Here is a 6,550-nt window from a genome sequence, read left to right as displayed (position 1 = left end):
CTTGTCGCCCTCTGTGGGAAGAGCTTGGGAACACCTGTCATAGGTGGCGATCGCCATGGAGACCCTGCTTGACCTTGACACCATCACAATCGTGGAAGTGACCAGCCATCTGTCAACAGATTCGTAAGCAACGATTTTTAAACAAGTGGGCTATCTGTCACAGGTGACTGATTTTTAAATAAGACAAGTGGCCAAATGATATGTCAACAGATTATTAAGCAACGATATATACTTTCTCAAACCAATCCTAACATTTGGTTTTTTATATTATTTTCGAAGAAAACAAAAAAAATAGTAACCATGCTCTCTTTGATGAGCTGAGATATGCGAGCAAGGAATTGAAGGGACTGACCTGTGAAGGTGTGCTATGGGGAGGAAGAAGAGGCAGCTTCTCCTGCTGCTCCTCTGCCTCACTAATGGAGCCCCTCATGGCCTGTATGTAGTCTTCTCTGTCCCACACGCCTGCACTGATCATAGAGTCAAAGGATGCGGTTCGAATCAATTCCCACAAAAAGTTCAAGTCGTATGAATATGAGTGAGAATTATAGCAGATCTGCCGACAGATGATCATGAAGTTCCTGAACGAAAAAGGATGACTTGCGTGGTCTTTGATCGTATCTGCTGTGTCTCTGTTCCTACTCATGTGACCGATGTAGCTCTTCTTTTTATACTGCACCAAAAGGAGCCTGAGAGCAGCAAACAAAGAAGCAACTGAGCATTTTTATTTTTTTTGGGGGCATATGAAGTAATTGGCAGTCTGTCACAGGAAAAACAAGATCGAGCGATGAATTAGTGGATGAACACTTTTTTTTTCTGGATCATCAAATCCATATATATTCCTGTATCCATTTATTTGTTCTTTTATGATACTTATTGCTGTGTGTACTTTGATCGATTTGTATCTGATTTTCTTAGAGGATATCTTCAGCATAATTAATATATAATATGTTCTTAATTTGGTAGTATAGTTGCCGAAGTCGCTGGAAAAATCTGTTTTAGGTTGTACCAGCATGCATGTCTGTCACTCCGAGACAGGAAGTACTACTTGCGGATTTCTAAAAATATAAACTCGTGCTTGGTTAGCATATCAAGGAAAATAATATGTTAATACGCAGGTCCTAACATTAGTTGCCACGATGTGATAATTTCAAATCGATGCTTGCTCTAAAATATAGTTCACTATTGATTTTTTTATGCAACTTTGACCATTCGTCTTATTTAAAAAAATTTATGTAAGTATCATTGATTTTATTACAATTTTTTATCCTCAAATATACTTTTAATATGACTTATATTTCTATTTATTTGCACTAATTTTTTGAATAAGACCAATGATTAAAGTTGTATTCAAAAATCAACAGTGAACTAAATTTTAAAACGGAGGGAGTAGTTGGCATCGTGCGATTGAGTGGACTGCATTCCCAAGAACTGTTTCTAGGAAAACTCCATTTTCAGTACATACTTATGAACTTTGTTGTGTTAATCTTACTTCTGTGCCTTGGGTCCTTGATATAACTGATACAGGTCCTATAGTACCTCTGTAACCAGGACGACACCCTAACTTTGTCACTGATGTGTGGGCCATGCGTGGGCCACGAGTGGGACTGCAGAGTAATATAACTGATACATGTCAGTGACGAAGTCAGGGTGCACTGACTGCAGAGGATCCTGTTCCTATAACCAGAGGGCCGATAAAGAGGAAACACAATATGGCATTAGTATAAACCTATGATTTATCAGTGACGAAATAAATACTGGATGCAGGGAGTTGACGGGTACCCAACAATGGAGCACCCGGCCACAGACCTAGCCTGGGCCGCGAAGCCCATGCAGACTGCATAAGGAGGCCCACTCCTCTTCCTCGCGCAGCCTGAAAGGGCCCAAAGAATCCCCAATCACGGCCAAGATGGGCCGCGCAGCCCAACAACAATGCTGGCAAGGCTGAGAAGGTGCTCCCATCTCGCCCGACCCTCCGAAGGGTTGGTGGAATTCTCCGCCTAGCCCGACCCCCGACCCCCCCAAAGGGTCGGGAGAATTTCTCCGCCTCGCCCGACCCTCGGAAGGTAGGCGCACGCTTGCATGGCAGGCCGAGTCACGGGGCATACCTGCCCCCGTCAGCATGGGTTCTGGACAATGCAGGACTGTTCTGCCAACTCCCGTACCAGCCCGATGGGGAGAAGACCCGCTCCTGCGCCCAGCTCGATGGGACGGGGTGGGACTATTCCGCCAACTCCCATACTGGCTCGTTGGGGGAGAGCCATGGTTCTGTGCCCAGTTCGACGGGACGGAGCAGGGCTGTACCACCGACCCTTGTACTGCCCTGTCAGGAAGGAGTCCACGCCTCCGCTGATGACTCGACGAGACGGGATGGCGTGGATCGCCGACGACCTCTACCCCTGACCACATCCACAGTGGCCCACGGGGCCCGCCGATAGGGAGGACTGGCGAGATCCCGAATGTCTTCTCACCCCTTTTTTCTCTTTTTGTTTCTCCTCCTTGTAACCTGCCCTTCCTTGGCCTATAAAAGAGAAGGCAGAGCCTCCTGCGTGAGGCATGGTCACCAGAGAAACCACAGACAACGCACACACACTCGGCTGCACTGTCGAGCGAGCCAAACCTTTCTGCTTCCTCGAGACTTGAGAGCTCTCCCTCTCTCGCCCGTTTGTAATCCCCTACTATAAACTTGAGCAAGGTAACGTGAGCAATATCACTGCTGGACGTAGGGCACATTGCTCGAATTTAGTATACATCCTTGTGTCCTCTTTGCTACCATCCGGGCCTAGACGCACATACAAATTTACTCGTCACTCCTCGAAACGCCGATAGTTGGCGCGCCAAGTAGGGGATCTTGCGCGTCTCGATGTTTTTTCCTTTTTCTGCACTGGATGGCTGTTCTCGCTGGATTTTGGGCCCCAGGAGCGCTTGTTCACTTCGAGTATCTTGACTTCGTCGTCACCAGGGAGGGGAAGCTCGAGCGAGTGCTCTCGCTTTCCTCACCCCTGCACACCACCAGCCTGGACTCCCTCATAGAGGAGTTCAGAAAGTTGAGGCTGGATGACCCGGAGGATTGCCCCTCCGGGGAGGTCCAGCCCATCTTTGTCGACTTCGGAGAGCTGCGACGGAAGCTCAACATCTTCCTCAGGCCGCAGCCGTCGCTGAAGGAGCTCCGCCGCACCCTTTTCTTCTTCGCCAGCCATCTGGCGTAGTTCATCGGGGTGGAGCCTCTCTCCCTGGAGCTCCTCACGAGAGGGATGTGCAATCTCATGGGGTCTTTCACATGTGTCATGATGCGCGTCGTGGACCCATTCCCCGCAGGCGGGGAGTTCGTGGGGATGGCCAACTATGGCTCGGGGTCTTCCCACAACTTCCTGGTAGAGGAGTCCGAGCCCCTCCCCGACTCGACTTCTGACGAAGGGAGTCACCACCATTAGTGGGAGTGCTTTATGGCGCACGCCTCTGAGGACTTGGTGATGGTTCCAAGAATGAGGACGAGGAAAGCCTCCCCTCAGTCGACTCTGATAGCGGAGGCCACTAGGCGGCCAGCCTCACCCCGCCCCTGCAGTTGGAGCAGTTGCAGGCACGACAGAGGGAGCTCGACTCCGCGCGCCGACAAATCGAGCAAGAGCGCGACGCGATCTTGCAGGAGTTGGAGCACCCGCGGGGATAGCAGACGCGCACGCGCCAGGGTGCGTGACGTGCAGCGAAGGATCATTAAGGATGATGGCAGCCCTCAACACTTTAATCACGTGAGCCAGAACATCGCCGCCACCGCGGCCCTGCTCCATGGCCTCCCTGAGCCTAAAACCCTGGAGGGTCGGCAGACCCAACGGGATGTCAGCGCACTACTAGAGAGAGCGGCGGCCTAGCAGGTCGAGAGCTCCATGTCTCGACGACATGGGCTCGAGGCCAGTCAGCACACCCCGGCAGTGGGTGGAGCTAGGGACCGCACAGTCGACCAACCGCCATGTGAAGAGAGGAGACACGCCAAAGCTCCGATACAAGGGCGCCTTGGCACCAGCCGTGATGCATGCCACACCATCGAGGCCTGGCGCCGCGGCCGGGAGGAGGTGCGTGGTGAAGCGACTTGTGGCTTCCATCGGCGCCGCGATGGGCACCCGAAAAAAGACTAAGAGCGAAGCTCGAGCCCTGATGCACTGGGGCCGAGGGTCTTCAGCTCGCAGATCTGGAACTTGGCCTTACCGCCGTGCTACCGGCCGCCGACCTATATCCCGAAGTATGCCGGGGAAATAAACCCTAGCCTCTGGCTTCAGGACTACCAGCTCACCTGCTGAGTCGGCAGCGCAGGCAGTGATTATTTCATCATCCGCAACCTGCCATTGTACCTGGCCGACTCAGCCCGGACGTGGCTTAATCATCTCCCGGCCAACCTGATTTACAATTGGGCTGACCTAAGGGAGATTTTCGTGGGAACTTCCAGGGCACCTACATGCACCCGGAGAACTCCTGAGACCTCAAGAATTGCCGACAAAAGTTGGGTGAGACTCTGTAGGAGTACATCCGGTGCTTATCGAGGCAATGCAATGAGTGCCCCAATGTGACCGACGCTGACGTCATCAGCACCTTCCTGACCGGGACCTCCTGCAAGTCCCTAGTCCACAAGCTGGGGCAAAAGAACCCACGCATGACCAAGGAGCTCCTCAACATCGCGACCAACCACGCTTCTAGTGAGGAGGCCATTGGAGTAACCTTTGAGCGCTCCAAGGGCAAGGCCAGATGCAATGACGATGCTGGCGAGAGCACATTTGAGTGTCCCAAAAAGAAGAAGAACAAGCTGCCTCACGGAGCTACACTCGTGGCTACAGCCGACCGTAAGGAAGGATAGGGCGGATAGCATAGGCAAGGTGGCCAAGGCAGCCAGGGCGGCCACGGCAACCAAGGCAGCCGAAGTCACCAAGGCGGCCAGGAGGGTCGGAGGTCGGGCCAAGCGCCGACAAAACTCGCTCCTGACCACTTCGAGAAGATGATCGAGGCGTCGTGCCCCAATCATGGGCACCTAGTCGGGCACGCCTACAAAGACTGTGGCCTCCTCAGGCGCTTCCTGAGTGGCAGCAACAAAAAGGAAGAGTACAAGAGGAAGACCGATGGGGCCTCATGATCTTCGGTGGGCCAGCGACCTACGAATCCAAGCGTAGGAGAAGATCGTCCGTAGGGAAGTTTACTCGGCCGAGCCAGTCATGCCATCCTACCTCAAGTGGTCTGAATCAGGGATCACTTTCGACCGGTCCGACCACCCCGACCATGTGCCGCAACTAGGGGTGGTAATGGGTTATGGCCCTAGTGGCCTCTTTACAGCCCAACAATGCCCTTCAATTTTTTAGTTCAAAATTATATAAGATTAGAGCCCGTCCCTTTTGGAGCCCGGCCCTTTGATTTTCTAGTTCAAAATATTGGGCTCTTTACCACCCCTAGCCATAACCTGGCAGATACCCGCTTGTCATTGACCCAATCATCGGCACGAAGCGGTTGACCCGCGTACTGATGGACGGGGGTAGCGGCCTCAACATCATCTACGCTGAGACCCTCGATGCCATGAGGATCGACCGGTCGCGCATCCGACTGACTGGAGCCCCCTTCCACGGCGTCGTGCTGGGTAAGCAGGCCATCCCCCTCGGGCAGATCGATCTGTCCGTCACGTTCGGGGATCAGACGAATTACTGAACGGAGTTCCTGACCTTCGAGTTGGTGAGGTTCCCTGGTTCCTACCATGCTATCCTGGGTCGGCCGTGTTACGCGAAGTTCATGGTCATCCTGAACTACACATACTTGAAGCTCAAGATGCCCGGGCCGCACGACATTATCACGGTTGGCACGGCCTTCTAAAAGATGTACTAGTGCGAGATCGAGTGCTGTGACAACGCCGAGGCTGTCATCGCCATGGAGGAGCTTGCCGTCCTCAAGGCCTAGGTCATCGAGGAGGCGCCTAATTCCAAGCGAAAGGCTGGATCCTTCGAGCCTACGGGAGGCACGAAGTAGGTCCTAGTCGACCCCGAAAACTCCACCGACAAAACCATACGGATCGGCACAGTGCTCTCCGCCAAATAAGAATGAGCGCTTGTCGACTTTCTCCATGTCAACAAGGATATCATTGTGTGGAAGCCCTTGGACATGCCGGGCATTCCAAGGGAAGTCGCGGAGCACGCCTTGAAGATCAGGCCAGGTTCCAGGCCTGTGAAGCAGCGCCTGCGGTGCTTTCACAAGATAAAGCGACGAGCGATCGGGGAAGAAGTCACTTAGCACCTGGCAGCTCGGTTCATGAACAAGGTGTATCATCCAGATTGGCATGCAACCCTATTCCTATACCAAAAAAGAACAAGAAATTGAGGATGTGTGTTTACTACACTGGTCTCAACAAAGCGTGTCCGAAGGATCCATTTTCTTTGCCGCACATTGACCAGATAGTCGACTCGACTGTAGGGTGCGAAACCCTCAACTTCCTTGATGCGTACTTCGGGTATCATCAGATCGCGTTAAAAAAGTCCGACCAGATCGCGACATCTTTTATCACTCCCTACGAGTCTACTGCTACACC

The sequence above is a fragment of the Panicum virgatum genome, chromosome 7K, assembly GCF_016808335.1.
Source record: "Panicum virgatum strain AP13 chromosome 7K, P.virgatum_v5, whole genome shotgun sequence".
Lineage (NCBI taxonomy): Eukaryota > Viridiplantae > Streptophyta > Magnoliopsida > Poales > Poaceae > Panicum > Panicum virgatum.
The sequence above is the reverse complement of the archived record's forward strand: the minus strand, read 5'-3'. Positions refer to the sequence as shown.